Source organism: Taudactylus pleione, unplaced genomic scaffold (genome assembly GCF_031769625.1).
Source record: "Taudactylus pleione unplaced genomic scaffold, aTauple2 ptg000342l, whole genome shotgun sequence".
Lineage (NCBI taxonomy): Eukaryota > Metazoa > Chordata > Amphibia > Anura > Myobatrachidae > Taudactylus > Taudactylus pleione.
The window spans coordinates 8,641,630-8,661,600 of record NW_028284743.1 but is presented as its reverse complement, the minus strand read 5'-3'; the positions used below and the strand labels follow the sequence as shown (position 1 = coordinate 8,661,600).

Genomic DNA, 19,971 nt, shown 5'->3' with positions numbered 1-19,971 from the left:
TACAACAAATTAATACTTGTAATTTGTTTCCTTTCTAAAAATAGTCATACATTACTAATTTGAGGTCAAGAAAATGTTTTTACTAGCTCTATTTTTTGAGCTACACTACTTGCACTATACTGTATGTACATTAGTAATATAGTCATAGTGAAAAGCTATTTTACAAATCTGATATTTTTTTGATAGAAAATAAATAAGTTTTAATTCAATTAATCACAAATAAGAACACAAAACGAAACAAACATACAGCATACGAAACAAACATACAGCATACGAAACAAACATTCAGCATACAAAAGTATTATCTAATTTAGTGGCCTATTCATGGGGGTGCTTTCTCTTTGCTTGTCGCTTGTACTCCTCTTCTGGGGCATCTCTTGTCACTGTCCAACAGTAGTGATCACCTACCCTGATATCTTTGTTCCATTGCTGGAATGTCTTGGTGGAATCGCTCACTACGCTTGTCACTCAGTGCACCACAGTTATCTTGTGTGGGTAATCCTGTGTATCACATATATTTGAATAGGGGAGGGGACAAATAACTGATTCATTTAATTGGGTCATTAGGCCCCCTCTGTGCGGAACGCAGATTGCTAGTAAGATTCTCTCCATTCTGCCCACTTCACTAGGAATACCCCTACATCATCATAAATGGGCTATATCTCGGAACTCAGAGCTAACTGAGAGTTTTAAAACTCATATTCATTCATTGCATGCTGAAATCAATTAGAAGTAACTATTTTCACATCGGAAACATTTTCATTGTTGTGCAGTGTAATATGTCGCAAAGCAGCTATACTTTTGTCTGCTTGCTGTATTTTTGTGTTGTTTTGAGTTTATGTATCAGATTAGGAAGTTTTCATTGACTTTTTGTTGACCTTTTACTGTGCAAGCAAACGTGTTACAAACCTATTATAATGCATGTGAGAGGCTATCCAGCATAAAAGAAATGTCTGTGTTGATCTTACAGTGAGTCGTAGTCAATAGCGATCCAACCGTTTGTGTATTGCAAATACTGGATTCTAATCATTTTTTCAGACATGATAGGAGAATCGTATGTGTTTTGTTAGCTGCAGTTTGTTGTGAAAGTAAACTGAAACATCACACATTGGATAGAGAGGTTGAAATGTTAAATGAAGAAACAATATATTTTTTCCTGTCAAAAACTCAAGCGAGCATTAAATTGGAATATCAAATGTATATATTTAATAGCACTGAGGTGGTGGTAAAGAGGCCAGGGGACTAGTATGTCTATTTACTACTAAGCATTGGATGGAGAAAAAGTACCAGCCAATCAGCTTGTAACTGCCATGCTAAAGGCTATGTTTGAAAAATGACGGGAGCTGGTTGGTTGGTACTTTATCTCTGTCCACTTTATTTCCATCCAAGGCTTAGTAAATAGACCCCTAGGTGCTTAGGCGCCTACAGTGATCACCTGGATGGGTTCTCTAGCCATGCGCTCTGGTTATCTGGTGACTAGCTAATGCGCTCTGGTTATCTGGTGACTAGCTAATGCGCTCTGGTTATCTGGTGACCTGTTCACTTGCTGCCTTTGTGACTTTTGATGACATCTGTTACCGTGTTATACTGTTTGTGATTGTTATTATATATGGAATGTAAGTTGCAATGACCAACAGGTGGCAGCAAATGTGGAGCCCTTCTATTCCAGCCACCAATGTAGGGTATGTAACTTGCCTGTATTCTGGAAATACTGTATACAGACATAGAGCGGAAATGTGACATTTGGTAAATTAGGTTGTTTTTTCCATTCCTGTGTTATAGTCACTGTACAAAATCCTGCACCTGCTCCTGGTAAGCGCCAGTATTTTTTGTAAATGTTAAACAAATGTATTTTCTTCTTCAGGGTCCATAGGGATACCATGGCAATAATGTGGTTGGAGTGATCCAGGCACTAAACTGTTAAGCTTTCAGCTCCCAGGATGCCCCTGGTCCTCCTCCACATATACCCCGCCCCTGGCCACAGGCATTCAGTTGTTCGTTTGGTGTGGCAGGATTCAGACGCACCTTTGTAACAGGGGACTGCTTAGGCAGTCCCCAGCCTTTATTTTATGCTTTATTTTATTTCTATGTTTTTGAGTTAGCAGTGCTGAGCGTCTGAATTAAGACGCCTGCACTTCAACTCCGTCTATGTCCGTCGTGCCGCAACACCAGTAATGTCTCTGGTGATTTTGGCGGGTTACGGCAAAGCTTGCTAGCAGCGATGCTGGCGCCCGGACTGCAACCGGAAGCACGGAGATGTCGGGTAAGGCGATTCCTCGCTTACGAGGAATTGCGAACAGTAGTCCTTGCTTCCGACGCTGAAGACGCACTGGAAGCCGCTGCAGTGAGGGCCCAGGGCTGTCCTCTCCCTCACTAGACCGCTGGGGCCTTATCGTCTGACGCCGGGGATCCGGCAGCAGACGCTTCTACTGCCATGAGGCCAGCATTCCCAGCCGGTTGCCGCAGCTTAGATGAGGTAGGCTCTCCCCCGGCAGCTTCTCCCCCGACTCAGATCCATCAAAGGTTTTCCTGCGTCTGGGTCGCCACTCCTACCCTCCTCGTGCATATGAGTCGCTCACAGTCCACTATCTGTGCTCTGCTGAATCTGTTTGGTCTCAGGAGGTTTTGGGTCAGTCAGTCTCTCCTCTGGGTCAGGTATATAGTTCTCTATATCCTACCAAGCCTCGTATTTGAGTAGTTGACTCGGAATCTATTGCAACTAAATTACATTACTGTTTGCTAGTGCTGTGTTGATACTGCCTTTTATTTTTGACTGTCGGTTATAACGATCACTGTTTGTTTTTTTTATCTCCTCATCCCTCTGTTACAGGTGGGTGGGAGTTTTCCTTTGTACTTCACATTTACTAGTTATTTGTGAAGGCTGTCACATTACATTGCATTATTACCTTTATAATTGATATGTCAAAAGGTAAAGGGAAACAGGAGGTTGAGGCCCCTCTACTGATTTTATGTAAATCCTGTTTGGCGGGCTTGTCCCCTAAGGAATTTATACAGTTTAGTTGTGTGCTGACTCTTATAAAGAACCACCTCACCAGTCCAGTCTACCAGCCCCGATACAGGAGCCATCTTGGGTGTCCTCCTTGTCTTAGGTGATGATGCAGCTAGTGGCTACTCCCACGCTGCCTCCTTTAATGGGATACCCACAGCTTGCTATGTTTGTCCCCCTATACATGCTTCCTGGATGGATGTTTCTGCACACTCAAGTCAGAGTATGGCTAAGTTGGATGTTGCGAATAGTCCGGTAGTCACTGAGGCGCCTTAATCTGACATTATCTTTATCAGTCTGCTCAGCATGTAGATTCAGACGCATCATCGGAGATGATGCACCAGGTTCTTCTCCAGGGTATATCTCAGGAGAGGATAGCCATCCTTCTACAGTGGATGTCCCTTCTGTAGTGAGGGCGGTCAAATCAATCCTAAATATACAGGATGATGAGCCTGCTCCTAAACTGAAGGCTCCTGTGTTTAAATACCAGAAGGTGGTAAAAGCTGAGTTTTCCTAAATCTGAGCAGTTTACTGAACTTATGGAAGAGGCAGTAACTGTTCCATGTTACGAAAAGATTAGCATCTGTTATATCATATCCCAACTACTGAACATACTAAATGGGAAATCCCTCATACTGTGGATGCTCATGTGACACATTTAGTCAGGAGTACTACTTTGCCTATACTGTCAGCATCCTCCCTTAAAGATCCTACAGATAGAAAACTTGAAACATGTCTTAAATCTATGGCTGGAGCCTGGGTATCCAAGGCCGTTGAAGAATGGGCATTTGAAGATACTCTACCAAATGCTACCAGAAAACAGCTGACCTATATCTCCCACACGGGAATCAGCCTCCTATCTGGGAGAAGCTGCAATACAGCTGGGCTCCTAGCTTCTAAAGCATAGGCAGCCTCCGTTGTAGCTCGTAGAGCCCTTTTTGGTTAACGGTCTGATGAGCAGATACAGGGTCAAGAGGGCTTTGGAATCTTTACCTTTTTATGGAAGCATACTTTTTGGAGCAGAATTGGATAAGATAGTGGCTACTCTGGTAGCCTCAGCAAAAGGACAGTCTTTCTTCAGACCCTCTAGTTCCCGCCGGACCAACAAGCAGCAAGTTAAGAGGTCCTGGCTGGCCAGACATCCAGCTGCTAAGCCGGACGACAAACCCTCGGCCTGATGGGGCGGGCCTCCTCCTGGGGCATCCCAAGGGGGGGGCGACTTCTTCATTTGGGGACTACTGGCATCAAACAACAGACGCCTGGGTCCGAGAAGGGGGGGCTCAGGGGTATGCCCTCACTTTCTGGAGGCATCCTCCCTAGAAGTTTTTTTTGCACTACTCCCCCATCGGATTCTATCAAGGCATTGGCTCTCCGGGAGGCCATTTACTCTCAGCTGCAGGCAGGGGTGATAATCCCGGTTCCTGTAGTTCGATAGGGAAGGGAAGGGGTAATTATTCCAATCTATTTTTGGTTCAGAAACCAAATGGGTCTCATGGTCCTATTCTAAATCTGAAAACTCTAACTCTTCCAAGTTGCGTATGGAAACTCTTCGGTCAATTATTTTGGGGATGTAACCTGGGGATTTTATGGCTTCTCTGGACATAAGGATGCGTATCTGCAGGTGCTTATTACGCCATCCCACCAACCATGTCTACGGTTTGCAGTCTTGTATGGATTCTAGCTAATCAGCTATACCAAATTGTCGCTTAATAGCGTAATGAGTCGCACAAGAAATAAATGGTTTCAGACTTTCAATGTGGTTCCAAAGTACAAAAAGATTTTTCAATATAAAAACAGATGGTTACACGCTGTGATCTAAATACTATTAGCACAAATAAATTTATACAATGACTAGATACAGTTGAAATACATACGCATAAAACAGTGATTAAACTTCAATATACAATCATACAACCAGATATATATATATATATATATATATATATATATATCTCTATCTGCTGAGAGCACATGTCCAAGATGGCTGGTGAGGGTCTGTGTGGGGGGGTTGGGAATGACACATGCCTTATTGTCCAAACCGCATGGTCTCTAGACAAACTCCATTTTGAAAACTCACATAATACACTCCTTTTTGAAAGTAAGAAAACTCACATTATGTTGTAACTCACAATTATAATTACTACAACAACCTATTTGTACTATACAACAACAAAACTGGGTAGAATTATAACTATAATCACAAGACTATTAATTCACAACTTCCATGAATCAAGCACATGTTTCAATGGTGGGAGGGGAGTATCACATGTAATGCCATTGCCTAACCCAAATGCCATTGCCTAACCCACTTGCTAGTAACCATCTTTAACAAAAATTGCGGTCTCTATCTTACACACGGTTATTACTTATACCATTCAAAGCTGTTGTTAATTAAACTTCTATGATATAACACTGATACCAGCCTATGATTACATTCATGATACTATATAAACTTATTCATAGTAAGCACCATATAGTAGCCAAAATTCCAGTACTCACAGTACACAATTCTATCATAACACTGAAATAACACTAAACCTATGCCAGTCTTATAGCCATGATCACACTACTAGTAATTCACCATTCCATTGAATCAAGTACTTGGTTCCAGGCCCTAACACAGCTCACCAGCGGATCTCATTACAATTATATTAACCAGCACCAATCATTACAAATACCATAGTTCTGTTTCACATATTACAAAAACTCCATAATCAATCCCTTTCCTGCATGCTGATAATACAACCAGTATAAACAGACTATTGTATACTGCAGCGTGGATGATAATCTTACAGGCTAGATCACACTATATCATCCACTGCATGCTAACACAAACTTGTTACATACAATCTTTATAAGCTACATTACAGATTAACACACAACTAGCTACAGATACCCAAATAGACTAACTACTGTACAGTTTAACAACAATATACTTAGCCATATTCCAGGAGTACAAAGTCCCATTTTTGGTTGTCTTGTGAGAGGAAGACCTCTTTCTTCCAGTTCCCTGCTCCAAGTGTGTCTGCTAGCATGTGTGTTCTCAGCCTATTTCTCTGTGAGTGTCCCCAGTGTGAATGCCATACTCCTGCCCCTCATCTGTGAGGTCGTTTCCATAAAAGGGCATCCCAAACCTCCACCTTGAAACTCCTGTCCCAACAGTGTGAGAGCAGGCCACTGGTATACAAATGCTAATTAGATTGTAGTTTCAGTTAGCCATCTCTTTTGATATTCTGGTTTCTATGTAAACTTGTTCTGGGACCTGGCTCTGGGATGTGATTACACACATATATATTTGGTTCTAGTTGTATAAGGATTTGTTTTTATTATATATTGGTCTTAATATATTCTATATTATATGGTGATATTGATATACCCTCTGTACAAAATGCAAACAGGCAAACACAACCTCATTGGCTTTTGGTAATGGTCATAGTAGCATTCAACAGTTTCTTGGACAATTAGTATGATGTCATTAGGGGTAGTTCTTGGTCTTCTGTTGCTGCTTTGTTCTTGGTTTTCCCGCTCTTGGTATGCTAATCTAAAGGGAAATACTACATACATAGTACATTTCTATCACCTAATATCTTCATAATCCATAACTTGCAGATGCATGTTGTGATCTTCTCACCGATGATACCGGAAATCTGTTGAGACACAGTGGATCAGTACAACACCAAACACGGTCTGCTTACCATGTGCTAAACCTTAGATATCAAATAATCTTTATTTCACAACTTTAATAATTACTGAATAAACCTTGAATATTACACTTTAATACTAGGGAACCTTTTATGTAAGTGTGCAGTGTGTAAGTGTTGGGGAAAAGACGCTAGTTAGCGCTGTGCGACTGTGTTTTGTGGAGTACATTATAGTACGTGTTATGCAGGGATAATCATTTTCTATGTTTTAGTGACTGTATTTACATGGTGAGAACTTTTAACTTCTTTCTATTGTGTGGGAATCGCACAACGCTGTATAGCATCGCCGTATGTACTTATAATGGCAAGTTTCACTAAAATGGCGCTGGGCGGCCAGTTGCAAAATGGCGTCATGCAGATCTAATTTTAAACCGATCCTGTCTCAGCCAATTATCCGGCTTCGACACCTGCAACAACATGACCAATTCAGGCATTGCCCTTTGGTCTATCAATGCCCCTTGGGTCTTCACCAAAATAATGGCAGTTATGATGGCCTACATCAGGTTTCAGGGAATCTGAATATTACCATACCTGGATGACCTTCTGATATTTGCACAGTCTCCAGCTGTTCTACAACACCATCTCCAACTGACCATTGCCTGCCTATAGACGCACGGCTGGATCATCATTTGGAAGAAATCCTCTTTTTCCAACACAGCAGATGATACATCTGGGGGCACTTCTGGATTGTCAGGCACAAAGTGTGTTTCTGCCCGAGGACAAGATTGCGGCCGTATCATTGTGAGTATGCAAATTGCTACGCAATCGAAAAGTATTCTATCAGCGGATGCAAGTCCTGGGGTCAATGGTATCCACCTTCGACATGGTGGAATATGGAATATGCTCAGTTCCACTCCAGACCTCTGCAACAATTGATTCTCTCCTGATGGAACAGGCAGTATCGTCTAATAAGGTCCCAGAGGATCCTTCTCATTCCTGAGGTTCATCTCTCTCTCGTGGTGGCTACAAAATGATCATCTGGACAGAGGTCATCCATTCTGGATTCCAAATTGGGTGCTTCTCACCACGGACGACAGTCTTCGAGGATGGGGGGCAGTGACAGGTCATCACACCTTTCAGGAAAGATGGACAAATCAGGAAAGTCATCTGCCCATATACATCCTGGAGCTTCGAGTAGTATACAAAGCACTTATAATGGCACAGGACCTGCTCCAGGGCAGGCCGGTCCAGATCCAGTCCGACAACACGACCACAGTAGCCTATCTCAAACATCAAGGAGGCATGCAAAGTCACGCAGCCATGAGGGAAGTGACAAACATTCTGATCTGGGCAGAACGTCATCTTCCGGCTATCTCGGCAATATTCATCCCAGGAGTCCTCAACTTCCTAAGTCGCCAGGACATGCAAGCCGGAGAGTGGGCTCTCCACCCGGGGTTTTTTCAACTCCTGGTGAACAAACAGGGCCTACCAAAAATAAACCTCATGGCCTCACGTCACAATCACAAGGTCTGCAGGTACGGGATATACTGAATTATCACTGGAATAAAAAAATATAATAAAACATACTAAGTATATATAAACAATGAAAAAATAACTGATATTAGTGAAGCCGTATGAGACTATTGAATTGGAGAGCCGATGAGTACCTTTTCAGTTATTTTTTGATTGTTTATATATACTTAGTATGTTTTACTATATTTTTTTATTCTAGTGATTCAGTATATCACACCCATTTTATTAATATTATTATCAGAGCTGTTCAATCCCCTTTCCTACTATTGATATCTTTGCTAGGAGTCTGACATACTCCTTTTGAACCAGCTGCTTGTGACAGCGCCATTCCATTCTTTTCTCTATTCTTCCGTTTCATTGTGATGCCTCTGCTGAGCAATTATGCAAGGCAGCCACGTGGTCTTCTGTCCACACTTTTCTTAGGTTATACGCCTTTGATACTTTTGCCTCTCGGGATTCTTTCTTTAGGCGATGAGTTCTCCTTTTCTGCTCAGGAGCGTCCCCACCCTAAGGGGAACTGCTTTAGGACCTCCCCATGGTATCCTTGTGGATCCTTATGTACCTTGAAAACAATAAGAGTTATAGTAGATTTACCTTTGATAACTCTTTCTTCGATGTCCTCAGGGCACCTACCCTGACGCACCTGGCTGCATTGGGTAATTTTTCTTATTTCGGTCACGGATTCCCTCGTTTCTGGTGTACGGTTGTTCTTCCTTCTCCTCTTTCCTTCTTCTGCCATGGGCTTGTTTACAAAACTGAATGCCTGTGGCCAGGGACAGGGTATATATGGAGGAGGACCTGGGGCATCCTGGGAGCTGAAAGCTTAACGGTTTGGTGCCTGGATCACTCCAACCACATTATCCCCATGGTATCCCTGTGGACCCGATGGACCACGAAGAAAAAGAGTTAGCAAAGGTAAGTCTACCATAACTCTTATACTTTTAATTCACCTTAACAAATTGCAAAGTGACCAGGCTTCTTGAAAACTGACAATCATACAGGTAAAGGTATGGGATCTATTATCTGAACACCTATTATACAGAATGACATTGTTGCTTATCATGCACACAAACATGGGAAGCATTGCTAAACAATTTAATGAGGAGAGAAATGTTAGGAGTTGTGTGGGGAAAGACTGGCATTATTATTAAATGTGAGATTTTGGGTACAATGCTCAAATTATGGGGAAAACCATTGTCAGGTGCCTCTCCAAGCGACATCTCCTCTCTGCACCATTTCGTAAGGTACATCTAACCACTGAGCCCTACTGTATCCCAGCCGCAATATATAAAGCTGTAATGCACATCTATTTCATTTATCCTTAGAAGCTGTCAAATCAGACTTTCTGAATTGATCACTGTGCAGCCGAACTAACTCTTTGAGGGGTGTGGTATGAAAAGTCGACAAGAAGGTTGACCGGTTCTGAATGCCGACAGAATGTCAACATGGACTTTAGGTCGATAACCAACAATGTGTTGGCATTCAGAAAGGTCAACTTATTTTTTTTTTTTTTTTGCTTATTTTAGCAATGTGATTCCCTTACTTTCTCAGTTCACGGCACCCTTAAAGTCTCCATAATTTTTTTTAAGTCACCCCTATGCCAAAATAATTACTAAGCAGTCCCAATTTTAAGTACTTGGGTCAAAATAACGTAATATGTATTTAAAAAAGAAATCTAAAAACACTTCTATTCTTACCCATTGTTCAGTTTCTCTCCCATTGTCTCCTCCGTCTCTCACCCATTGCCCCCTGTGTCTCTCCAATTGCCCCTTTGTCTGTCTCTCTCTGTCCCCTCCATGTCTCTCCCTATGCCCCTCCATGTCTCTACATTTGCCACTCTTCATGCCCTCCATACTTACCTCTTAGTTGTCAGCACCGTTCTCATCGCAACCCCACTACCACCACCACTCCGCTCTTACACACCACTAACCCCTCACCCACCCATGCAAAAAAAAATATATATATATATTTTACAGAAAAAGAACATCCACTGGCCAGCCTCCTTAGGCCACCGGCTCCCACAGCACCCCAGTGACAGTGCCGCGGCACCCCAGGAAGACACGGTGTACAGTTTGGGAGGCACTGTTTTAGTCCAACCCTAATGATATGTCGACATTATGATCATGTCGTCATTTTAACCATGTTGCCATATTGGTTGTTGACCTATAGTCGATGCCGATATTCTGAATGTCGACCATCTGACCGACTCCCGCAGCACACCAGTGACGGTGCCGCAGCACCCCAGGGAGCTGCGATGCACAGTTTGGGAACCTCTGTTTCAGTCTAACCCTGATGATGATAAATGTCGACATTATGATTGTCGTCATTTTAACAGTGTTGCCATATTGGTTGTCGACCTATAGTCAACGCCGACATTCTGAATTTGTCGACAAACTGAATTTCCACCAACTGACCGGATACTCTATAAGCCTCTTCACTATCAAACTGGGCCCGCACAAACTTGCTGAACACTCTGTAGCAGGGGTATTCAACATGCGGCCCTCCAGCTACTGTGGAACTACACATCCAGTCTTTCCTTGCCCCAGTTTTAGCATGCCCTAATAGCAAAATTGTGGCAGGGCCTGCTGGGATGTGTAGTTCCACAGCAGCTGGAGGGCCGCATGTTGAATTCTCCTGCTCTATAGGCTACTTGCCAATGAAGTTATAGTGCTATTTTGGTGACCTGCAATTTCCACACCTCATCGTGTGTGTGTGTGTGTGTGTGTGTGTGTGTGTGTGTGTGTGTGTGTGTGTGTGTGTGTGTGTGTGTGTGTGTGTGTGTGTGTGTGTGTGTGTGTGTGTGTGTGTGTGTGTGTGTGTGTGTGTGTGTGTGTGTGTGTGTGTGTGTGTGTGTGTGTGTTTTTTCTTTTACAAATCCAGGCATGAATGTGTTTGCTCGTATTGATGTCAGTGATAGAGATACAGGCCGACTGTCTAATTACAAAATTTTATACTTGCCTTCTATTTTTGTAATGCATTGAATAATAATCTGCAGATACCCCATATTAATCACATGATTCATGTTGGATTACAGTAGTTCCTTGATCTCATTCTGCATAATTTCACACTTGTCATGATCTCAACTTTGTAATGCCCACAGCTATTGCTTAATGAATGCGGCTATGTAGTATTTTCTTTAAAAAATTACTGCAACAGTTTCCTTTACAAGAGTCAAAAGATGAAAGCATGCACCTGTGTCTAGGATTGTGTGTTGTGTTTGCAGTCACAGCAGTGCTGCACCTGTGTCTAGTGTTGTGTTTGCAGTCACAGCAGTGCTGCACCTGTGTCTAGTATTGTGTGTTGTGTTTGCAGTCACAGCAGTGCTACACCTGTGTCTAGGATTGTGTGTTGTGTTTGCAGTCACAGCAGTGCTGCACCTGTGTCTAGGATTGTGTGTTGTGTTTGCAGTCACAGCAGTGCTGCACCTGTGTCTAGGATTGTGTGTTGTGTTTGCAGTCACAGCAGTGCTGCACCTGTGTCTAGGATTGTGTTTTCAGTCACAGCAGTGCTGCACCTGTGTCTAGGATTGTGTGTTGTGTTTGCAGTCACAGCAGTGCTGCACCTGTGTCTAGGATTGTGTATTGTGTTTGCAGTCACAGCAGTGCTACACCTGTGTCTAGGATTGTGTGTTGTGTTTGCAGTCACAGCAGTGCTGCACCTGTGTCTAGTATTGTGTTGTGTTTGCAGTCACAGCAGTGCTGCACCTGTGTCTAGTATTGTGTGTTGTGTTTGCAGTCACAGCAGTGCTGCACCTGTGTCTAGGATTGTGTGTTGTGTTTGCAGTCACAGCAGTGCTGCACCTGTGTCTAGTATTGTGTGTTGTGTTTGCAGTCACAGCAGTGCTACACCTGTGTCTAGGATTGTGTGTTGTGTTTGCAGTCACAGCAGTGCTGCACCTGTGTCTAGTATTGTGTTGTGTTTGCAGTCACAGCAGTGCTGCACCCGTGTCTAGTATTGTGTGTTGTGTTTGCAGTCACAGCAGTGCTGCACCTGTGTCTAGGATTGTGTGTTGTGTTTGCAGTCACAGCAGTGCTGTACCTGTGTCTAGGATTGTGTGTTGTGTTTGCAGTCACAGCAGTGCTGCACCTGTGTCTAGGATTGTGTGTTGTGTTTGCAGTCACAGCAGTGCTGCACCTGTGTCTAGTATTGTGTTTTCAGTCACAGCAGTGCTGCACCTGTGTCTAGGATTGTGTATTGTGTTTGCAGTCACAGCAGTGCTGTACCTGTGTCTAGGATTGTGTATTGTGTTTGCAGTCACAGCAGTGCTGCACCTGCGTCTAGGATTGTGTATTGTGTTTGCAGTCACAGCAGTGCTGCACCTGTGTCTAGTATTGTGTGTTGTGTTTGCAGTCACAGCAGTGCTGCACCTGTGTCTAGGATTGTGTGTTGTGTTTGCAGTCACAGCAGTGCTGCACCTGTGTCTAGGATTGTGTGTTGTGTTTGCAGTCACAGCAGTGCTGCACCTGTGTCTGGGATTGTGTATTGTGTTTGCAGTCACAGCAGTGCTGCACCTGTGTCTAGTATTGTGTTTTCAGTCACAGCAGTGCTGTACCTGTGTCTAGGATTGTGTATTGTGTTTGCAGTCACAGCAGTGCTGCACCTGCGTCTAGGATTGTGTATTGTGTTTGCAGTCACAGCAGTGCTGCACCTACGTCTAGTATTGTGTGTTGTGTTTGCAGTCACAGCAGTGCTGCACCTGTGTCTAGGATTGTGTGTTGTCTTTGCAGTCACAGCAGTGCTGCACCTGTGTCTAGGATTGTGTGTGTTGTCTTTGCAGTCACAGCAGTGCTGCACCTGTGTCTAGGATTGTGTGTTGTGTTTGCAGTCACAGCAGTGCTGCACCTGTGTCTGGGATTGTGTATTGTGTTTGCAGTCACAGCAGTGCTGCACCTGTGTCTAGTATTGTGTTTTCAGTCACAGCAGTGCTGCACCTGTGTCTAGGATTGTGTATTGTGTTTGCAGTCACAGCAGTGCTGCACCTGTGTCTAGGATTGTGTGTTGTGTTTGCAGTCACAGCAGTGCTGCACCTGTGTCTAGGATTGTGTGTTGTGTTTCAGTCACAGCAGTGCTGCACCTGTGTCTAGTATTGTGTATTGTGTTTGCAGTCACAGCAGTGCTGCACCTGTGTCTAGGATTGTGTATTGTGTTTGCAGTCACAGCAGTGCTGCACCTGTGTCTAGGATTGTGTGTTGTGTTTGCAGTCACAGCAGTGCTGCACCTGTGTCTGGGATTGTGTATTGTGTTTGCAGTCACAGCAGTGCTGCACCTGTGTCTAGTATTGTGTGTTGTGTTTGCAGTCACAGCAGTGCTGCACCTGTGTCTAGGATTGTGTGTTGTGTTTGCAGTCACAGCAGTGCTGCACCTGTGTCTAGGATTGTGTGTTGTGTTTGCAGTCACAGCAGTGCTGCACCTGTGTCTAGGATTGTGTGTTGTGTTTGCAGTCACAGCAGTGCTGCACCTGTGTCTGGGATTGTGTATTGTGTTTGCAGTCACAGCAGTGCTGCACCTGTGTCTAGGATTGTGTATTGTGTTTGCAGTCACAGCAGTGCTGCACCTGCGTCTAGGATTGTGTATTGTGTTTGCAGTCACAGCAGTGCTGCACCTACGTCTAGGATTGTGTATTGTGTTTGCAGTCACAGCAGTGCTGCACCTACGTCTAGGATTGTGTATTGTGTTTGCAGTCACAGCAGTGCTGCACCTGTAAATATTGTAGTAAATTAGAGTGTGTGCACCAATCCCCCTTGGAAATTAGTGCATATGGAAGGTTGTGACTGCATTCTTTTGGGCCCAGCACCCCACCCATCTAGCCGTAGGTGTGTTTAATCAGAGCAACATGGTTTCTACCAATATAACTTTTATTTCAGTGGCACAAAGAATGGTAAGTCCCACAGTAAAATAAAGCACACACAGCGTACGTCTCGTCTGAAATAGGTGACATTGCCGTGGTCTATGGGCATGAGCGGTTTTATCAGAATGTGTGCTAGGAACATTTATTATAATATCTGTCTGTCTCTCTCTCTCCCGGCTTTAGCTCTGGGTGCAACATCGGCCACCTCCGACTCCAGCACGGGTGGTTTCCCTTGTATATGGCATCAGTTAGATATGCCTCTGCCTGCTGCCTTATTTTTATTACTTTTTTATCTATTTAATATACATGTTCCTTTTGTTCCGTGTATGACACAGCATAGATGTTATACTAGTGTTAACCCTGTGTTTAATTGCGTGTTATAGTATAATTCTTACATCATGTGTAGATGATTTGGTCCACCCTATTATAATATGAGACTGTTATTGTTATATATATAAATTTTCTCTCGTGGTGACTGTTTTGGATCCTGGAAGTGACCTATGTTGTTTGGCACATGTAATGGTATATAGAGAGGACATACGGTTTCCCTAGCCCGAGCATATTGTACAAGTTGTCACTTTGACCAAAGATGCCTGTCTCTTGAGAAAGATTCTTATGAAACCGAAATGTCAACAATTCGGACATAACAATGCACCTGTGAGGAATCAAAAGTTTTTCTTATTGAGATTTGAAGTGGTGAGTGTCCTATGTTTCAATGATATAGAAATCTATATTACACAGAGCCATGAAAGGCCAGAGGGAGGTCACAGAAAGGCAGTGAGTTGTTTTGCCTGCATCCAAATTCACAGAAGGAATAGATATCATCTTGGAGCAGTTCCACATAACAGATGTGACTACTGAGCCTGAGCTGCTGGAATGAGCCAAGTGTGATGAAGCTCATCCTCCCTGGTCTGAATGTATTCCCTAGGGTGACAGCTCACTGAGAGATCAGCTAAGTCAGAGATACTCGCAGTACTCGGCTTATACATGCAGAGCAAGGGGACAGCACTCAGCACATTCATGATGCATATTGCTTTATAATATAGCCATCCTATGCATTAGAATAATTCTGAAGCTCTGTTTTTACAAAGTCATAGGATTGTAGTCCTAGGTGACACTGGGAGATTTGCATGCATGTGAGCCCTGCTTGTAAGTGCATAACCCCTTCCCCCACCTCACCCACATTTCCCTGCATAGGGACAGCAAGTGTGTATACTTGCACACCGCAGAAGCATACAATGGTGGTTTAATAGTACTATATGTGAAAGTCCTATTACCCTATATGTATACAATGCCATAATATGATGAAGTGTCATATATACATAATAGAATATCGTCTTAACAATGTTATTAATAAATATAAAAGTTGCATTTACCATAAAATATAGAAATAAAAACACCAATGAAGTGATATAATGTGTAATAAAATTAAATACAAACATGTTATTTTTCTGTGCGATTGCCCTGCCCCCCCCCCCATTCCACATATGAAGTGCAGGCAGAGGAGAGCGCTCATTGCTAAGCTCAGCAGCCTCTCTGGACCCACAGCAGCCCAGCACTGGGGAGAGAGCCTGCTGTCACTGACAGGTAAGAGGGGAGTGACGTTGGACCCTCCAACAAGCCCGGACATGGGTAATTAGTACCCACTCCCTTGCTCTGTGCCCCTGGGTCTAGGGTACTTTGCCTATGGTCTCCTGTACTATCCCTCCCCTGTCTCGCAAGTCAAGTGCAAGATGCAACATAATTTGCATATACATTTTTGGGCTTCATGCATTCGATTTTAAAATTAAGATGTATTTGCTATAACACTACCTTTTCCCCCTTTTTTTTTTTTTTTTTTTTTTTAAATAATCTGCCTTCCACTGTGAATGGAGGTACTGTGACCTTCTATAACAGCACTTGACAGTAAACTGGAGATGCATAGGAGCTTGCATTGAATAAGGTGGGGCTGCAGACCTGGCACATTAATAACATGCAGGCTAAGAACGGGCAGACTGTAAAGGGTCTAGGTCAGTGGTTCCCAAGCTTTTTAGAATCACGGTGGCCTAGAGTATCAGCATTTTTTCCGCAGCACCGCTGGGCCAAAACTTTGTTATTGAGAAATTCAGCTTATATGTCTCCCTAAAGCCGGGTACGCACTAGACGATATATCCTCCGATATTCCGGATCAGTGAACATATCGGGTACATAGCCTAGTGTGTACCCACTATGTTGCTGACTATGTGAGCGACATACTCTGTTGGCCCTGCATGCAGGTGCGACGAACGATATCGTTAGCGGGGGCAATGTTGCCGAATGCAGCATGACCGTCGCTGCCAGCATCGGCAAGTGTTTATGCACTTACCGATGTCTGCACCCTCGCCAGGTCCCGTCGCTGACAAGGTCGGACGTTGTCTAATGTGTACCTGCCTTTATGTTCAGTTATGTAGTGGTTCTTTTTGTCCACACATTTTTTGATAGGCAACACCAGTGCTAATAGCTGCCAATCACACTGACTAACTCATTTTATTTGGTACTGGACCACCAGCACCCCTGCAAGTGTCCTGAGGCACCTGCCACTGCACCCAGTTTGGGAACCACTGGTCTATGAACTTTGCAGTCAGACCCAAGTAAGCAAGTATGAAATTGCTGATTTAACTGGTGAACTCGTGTGAGGTATACAGGTTGATTCTCCCATATCCAAAGTGCTTGGGACCAGGGGTATTTTGGATAACGGAATCTTCAGTATTTTGGAATATTTTCATAGCATAATGAAATATCTTGGGAATGGGACCCTAATATACACACACAATGCATTTATGTGTTATATACATCTTATACACACAGCCTGCAGGTAATTTTATGCAATATATTTAATAATTTGTGCCTTAGACAAAGTTTGTATACATTGAACCATCAAAAATCAAAGGTTTCATTAACTCAGTCATGGCAAAATTATTCTGTATTTCGGAATATTTGGATATGGGAGACTCAACCTGTATTAATATAAATATTGGGGTAGTAATATTTTGGTAAGTTAACATATTTAAGCATCACCATTTTTTCATTGTAAAACGTGGCATAAACCAATTCTAGTAATTACCTAACCTACTAATAGGGCTGTGCAATTATAACAGTGTAGCTATATTAATGCCATGCTTTTTAGTGGAATTTTTTCCTGTCCGTGTGCTGAGCTTGCTGGTATGTACGTTACATGCTCTGGGGCTTCTGAGCGCTACTTTGGCAACGTGTAAGTTCCAAAGACGCCACTGGGCACCAGGCTGATTGAGAACGATTCCTCACCTCCTTACAGACAGCCTGGCAGGTGGTTCCTGTCTTTGTTTGTGAAAGACATGATATCTCCTAACAAGGGATTATTATTGGAATTGTGACCTCTTGGAGTGTCTTGTATAATGTAGCTCAGCATCACACAAAGTGCCAATAGTCAAAAACATTAAGTGATTAAGTCCATAATGGGGTGAACGTTTTATTTCTGAATGCCTTTGTAGTGTAGTAGCATGAGGTCAATAGGTATTGGCATGGCAATTTTACTACATAAACATTTTTTATTGTACAATCAGAATTAAAAAATAAATATAAAAAAGTACTACGTTTCACAGAAGTGATAGATATCCCTTTTGTGAAACTGATAGTACCTTTATTTTGAAACCTAATGATTTATCTTTTATTTCTGATATTCTAATTCATTAGAGCCGAATATAACATCTATCCCCATTACCAATTTGCAAATATTATTAATATCTCTCACCCCTCTATTCATTAAAAGAGTTGCAGTTGTCAGCTGTCCCTGGCTTTTCTATTATTTTAGCTGTGTCTATTCTGCGACCAGTACAAGTTCGGATTTAAAGGTGAAAAGTTGAAGTGTATTAGAACTTTCATTTGTTCTTGTCCTCTGGTCAAGTCATGCTGCAGAGCCATAGTGCACTAGATTTATCAGAACATGTACAGCTTATACAGTATTATACAGTATTGTTGGTTACTAGGGCTGGCTCTGGGCAGAGGTGGTGGGTGGTTGCATTGTGCTGCCATTCTATAGGGGCGGAAAAAAATCCATGTGCTGACTGTATGCACCAGGGCCGCGGAATCATTTGGTCTGGCCATCTGAGCTTTTTTCTGCTAGCCTCATCTGGCTAGTAGGGTGCCTAGAATGGCACCCTGCAGCCAGAAGCTATGCAGCAGTGCCGTCTGGAGCATCCTTAAGACGCTTCAGAAGGTCACACCGCAGCCCTTACAGCTCCCCGGAGCCTCGTTATGCTTCGGTATTGCTGTAATCACCGGCAATTGTGGCCCCTCCCCATGAGACGTCACACAGAGGGGGCGTACCCTGCACCGGGCCCGCGAATAATGTACCCAAAATTGTCCCCACCTAAAGAAGAAAGTTGTCCCCTTGCGGGCTAGCCGCAAGCCACAAGGTTATATTCCCCCTCTATGCCCACTTGGATTGTAGGGAATGACGCTGAACACTGGGAATGACGCTGGACACTGGCTGATGACATCAGGCTCCTCTCTGGGATTTAGACATTACCATGATTGATGATAATAATGAGTGTAGGACACTTGGGTTCTTTCTGCAATGAGTCCGTAAAGTACACAAGTACCCATACTTTAAATGGTGTGTGTTTTGTGCCTTCATTTTCAGCATTCATTATTCTCTTTATAGAAAGCACCAACAGTATACACAGCACTGTATATTGAGAGGATTATAATGCAAACAAATTATTTATAACTATCTCTTTTGGCATCTTATCCAGTGTCTTTCCCCCCCTCCCCTTCTCTATCCCTCTTTCCCTGTGTCTCTTTCTCTCCCATATTCCTGATCATGTCACTCTTATCCCCTCTTTCCAGTCACTCTTTCTCCTTTCCCGTCTCTCCCTTCTAAATTTCCCTCCCACCACCCTCTTTCCCCCTCATCTTTGTCTCACCCCCCCTCATTTCTTTCCACCACCTTTTTGTCTACCACTCCCATCTCCCTCTCCTCATCCTTTTTAATGTGTAACTTCTCTACCTTTTTTTTTAATGTTTTTATTCTGTCTGTTAGTAAAAGTACTATTTGTTTGATATATTTTTGTCTCTTAAATTTTTCTCACCAGAAAGTTAATCCTTCACAATCCCTTCCCTCTACCACCTCCACTGTGCTGTTTGTTTGGCTCGGATATGTGCATTCTTTACAAATGAAGAATGTAATCTGTACCTTATGTGAAGGTTTGTAGGATGTCTAGGTCCATGGCGGCTGTGGGTGCTGGGGTGGGTGCCACCTATTTCAAGCTGTCACCGAGCAGATGTTTTTGGCACATTATGTAATTGATGTCGTGAAAATGTAGAGAGATGGCCCTGCAGAGTCAACCTAGCCTTTTTGTGCTGTAGCAAACAATACATAAGGTAATGGAATAACAGCTGTAGGTGTTGGTGGCTGCTAGTGGGTTATATTTGGAATGAGTAGAAATGGCGGAAAGTGAAGATAAATGTATTTCATGCTGCAGTAACCTGGAATAGTATATTTCTAGGTATACGCCATGTGCTCTGCTCACACACATGACAAAGAATGGGAGAGTTTAATGAATTGGTGGTTGGAAATTGCTACATAGTTGCACTTTGGTGTGACATTGACACTTTTGCATGGTGCTATGCTGCAGATGTTTGTCTCTCCGCACACCTAGGCACACTTATAGCTCGCAGAGGTGTCTCTGGGGTGCAGAATTAGACAGGCCATCTAAAACTAAAACATTGATGGAAAGCCAAGGCACTTTGTGATCCTAATGCACTGCTCTTCATATATATGTGTCGTCCTATACCTAGCGTGAATACGCCACGCTACGTGATTGAGCTGCCAGGTCCTGTGCAACTCTGCTAGTGCCATAGGTCAGTTTTTATAGAAATGCGTCATAGTTGCAATGGAATGGGGCTAGGACGTACCAGGAGACTGCACTGATTAATGTCATATG

The 19,971-nt window shown here is 43.2% G+C and overlaps 1 protein-coding gene across 3 annotated transcripts in view; it reads left to right on the top strand.

Annotated features, from left to right (window-relative positions):
• The window catches only part of PPP2R2B (protein phosphatase 2 regulatory subunit Bbeta), a 317,170-nt gene that overhangs the window by 248,588 nt on the left and 48,611 nt on the right, over nucleotides 1-19,971 (top strand). The gene's annotated exons all lie outside the window — the stretch shown is intronic.